Source organism: Phyllostomus discolor, chromosome 2, assembly GCF_004126475.2.
Source record: "Phyllostomus discolor isolate MPI-MPIP mPhyDis1 chromosome 2, mPhyDis1.pri.v3, whole genome shotgun sequence".
NCBI lineage: Eukaryota > Metazoa > Chordata > Mammalia > Chiroptera > Phyllostomidae > Phyllostomus > Phyllostomus discolor.
The window spans coordinates 77,670,303-77,673,976 of NC_040904.2; the positions used below are offsets into that span (position 1 = coordinate 77,670,303).

The window sequence follows — 3,674 nt, forward strand, 5'->3', positions numbered from 1 at the left end:
TGAACAATGTTCTTGTCTTCTCTAAATCTGTGTGAGTGGGGAGTGGTCCTGTTTTTTCTTGATCTGTTGAGTTTCCGGAAGAGTCTTGTCTAATGTTGATGCAAATTTATGAAGAAGAGCACCACGGCCTATCTCTGATTGTCTTACCGATTCTTAGCAACACTAGCACCTTACTGAAAGTGAAAGGCCAGCCTCTAGCTCTCTTAGAGGCTGTGCTTCTATTCCTTTAGTGTACTTGCCAGGTTTGGGAAATAAAATCCCTATAAAATGTTTAGAATAAATCATTGAGAAAAACATTTTGGCCTGGATATTTCAATGGAGGAAATATTTTTATTTATTTTTTTCATTTGATTTAGATGTTTCTTTCTAATAAATTGGCCATTACATTTCCTAAATTCTGAAATGACTAATGAACTACAGAAAGACATTTCCTTGGGCTCCTGCTTGAAACCAACAAACTGCTGGCCTTGATTTGGGGCCATAGATTTACTTTTTAAATTGGTACTGAGAAATCGTATTACTTCTTTCAGTTTTTAAAAGTTACCTATTTCTAGAAATTTATCAGTTTCTCCATATTTTTTAGTCATTGGAGAAAATTGCCTCAAACTTATTGCTTTTAGTATATATTTCATATGTTGGGTGATATTTACTTTTTATATTTGATATTATTTTATTCTTGCTTTTTACATGTTTTTCTAACCATTCCGTTAAATGGTCAACGTTTTTAGTCATTTGAAACTAATTTGACCTTGTTTTTATTTCATGATATGTTTGTTTTCTGTTTTATTATTTCCTTCCTCTAAATTCAGTGGATATAATTTCCAAGATATTTGTGTGTTTTGTTTTCTTGAAATGAATATACATAAAGTCTTTAGACATTTTTTACTAGGTGATACATTAAGGGTATGTACATTTTGTTCTAAGTTTACCACAAGTTTTTACATATTTTTATTATTTAATTTAAAGTAGTTTATAATTGCCAGTGGGTTTTCTTTGTTCAATTTTGAGTTATTTAATAGTTTATTTTATTTTTTGAGTTTTCAAGCATTTTGTGCATTGAGTGCTCATTTACCATGGTATTACCTTATGGCTTACTTTCTCTATTGCTATTGACCACTCTATAAGTGACTTCGTCTTGTGGCCTCAAATTTGTTAAATTTTATCATCAATTATGTGATCACATTAACATGAAAAACTGTAAATTGTAATATTTCATATATGTCAAATAGTTTGCTAGTTGTGTTATTCAGACCTTCTATAACATTGCTGATTTATTTATGTTTGTTCCACATTCCAGGTGCAATGTGTATGTCTGTAGAGTAGGAGTTTGAGTCAGATTACATGTAAATTACCTTTCAAATCTCAAAAACCCTATCTCCAACAAAGACAGATTATGCTCTGACATCTAATACTGAGGCAGTTCTAATCTCTTGAAGATATAGTTTGAATTCTTATTATTGACAATATCTGAAAAATATTCCCTTAAATCCTTTTAAAAATCTGAAAGTTTGTACATGTGAAGTAATAAGAGGAAATCCCAATACTAGATATTTTATCTGTCAAATACATTAATTTAAAAATAAATGTAAAATCAGAGTAACCATATTTTATTTTATTTTATTTTTATAATATTTTATTGTTGTTCAAGTACAATTGTCTCCATTTTCCCCCTACTACACCTCCTGCCCCACCCATCCCTGCCTCCCACCCTCAATCCTACCCCCTTTGGATAGATATGGCATTTGTACAAGTTCCTTGAGAGCCCTCCTCTTATTTTCCCTCAAAATAATAATCATATTTTAAAAATTCAGGCCTCTAAAGAGGTAGTCTTATCTTTTCTTAAAAATGTTTTTGAGTTAGAAGGTTCATAATCTATGTAACTGATTATGGGTTGGTTTGTAGAGTGTTCATTAACACAAGCGCCTTCACTAAGCAGTAGATTAGCACTTTCTCTGGCCAATAGACTTGTTTTGTTTGTTTGTTTGTTTGTTTGTTTGTTCTTTTTTTAGATCAACTACAGAACCATCTTCAGGATATTGGAATATGTTAAAATTTCCTAGCTGATTTTACTAAATCTTATATCTCTTACCTTCCTCTAAAAAATGGGACCTCATAAACCTTGAATATTCCTCTGCTGCATGTATTTGAATTGGATAAACTTGTCAGTCTACCTGGATACTACAACCAATGCAGCAGGTGCAGTCTTGGTTGATTAAAAGGGTAAATCTTCCTCATTTGTGGTGCTTATTTATCCAGTCCTCAGGGCAATTTAATCTGCTGGTTTTGCTTAATCAAGTTCTTTACCATTTCATTTGTGGTTATGTTAAAGTTTTTTCTCTCCTAGACACTCAATATAGTGCTGTGGTAATTTTCATAATACTGTGAATAACATTTCCAAATATAACTAAAGGGACCCAGAATCAGGATATCAGTTGGATTCCTCTATTTCAGATTTCTTTACAAGTCGAAAACCATACAAAGATATTATTCTATAGCTGAGAGTGTGGAGGAGTTAATATTTTAAAAAATATTATCAAAACTTTTGAAAATTTAGACTTTTTAGTAACTAGTATATATAGTTAGATCCCAAATAACTCAGAGAAATATCACTTCTTCAATGTTACAGAAACTAAGTAAGCCATTCGGACTTTTTCCCCTTTTCTTTCTGTCATGAGAAATAGATGCCACCAATAGATTTCACACAATGAAACATCATTGCAAAATGGAGCGTGTTCGTCAGGCTATGAACATGAACATGACTGTATTCATGCTACTAATTGTGGGTAAAATGTGGGAGCCTTGGGGATCCAAAGTGTTTCCCTCTTATCTGAGTTTCCCAGGCAGCCATTCAATTATTTGAACCAAGATCATGTTTGCTCTACATATTTGCACTTGCCACTGACATTTGATGTTTTATGTTTTTCTACAAACTTAGCTTTCTTGACTTGGTTTCATTTTATTTTTAGTAGAAAAGGAGAAAAATAGTTAACCCCCAAATTACCAAAATTCTATTATCACTAGTTTTATCCATTAGTTCAGCTCTTGATTTATATTTTGATAAGATTTAGGTATAATATTTACCAGTACTATTACTGCATTAGATGATATATAAGATATAGCCAGAAATATTAGGAATAAATATGGGAAAAGAAAAATATCGTTTGCTTATAACAAAATAAATTGCTAAAAAATCCTATAACTTTGTTGTAAATGTATAATTTTTATTGTTATTTAGAATGAAATTTATTTTCCAATTGTATTTCTAGATGGTTATTTTGATTACTGGATGAAAATACTGACTCGTGTGCATTTTCCATGCATCTAGCCAGTTTACCAAATTCCTTTACTTATGCTAGTAAAGTTTTTAAAGTTTCTTAAATTTCTGTATAATTTTTTTCATTAGCATATAAAGATATTTTATTTTTTATTATGTAATTTTATTACCTACATACTTTGACATTCACTTTAATATTGAACTTTAATTTGAGTATTTAAAATTTGATGAGTACAAGACAATGTTTATTTATCATAATCTTGAAAATGGTTTCAGAATTTCTCTGTAATCATGCTTGCTATTGATATTGCAGACAGTCTTTATCATTTGCTAACCCCTTCTGCTTTAATTGAATTTATATTTTTATTAAAACAGCTGTTAAAATTGTTCAAATTCCTTT

The 3,674-nt window shown here is 30.5% G+C and overlaps 1 pseudogene; it reads right to left on the bottom strand.

The window, feature by feature from the left end:
• Window positions 1-354: 354 nt before the first annotated feature.
• LOC114491241 lies at window positions 355-482 on the bottom strand (annotated as a pseudogene).
• Window positions 483-3,674: the final 3,192 nt, after the last annotated feature.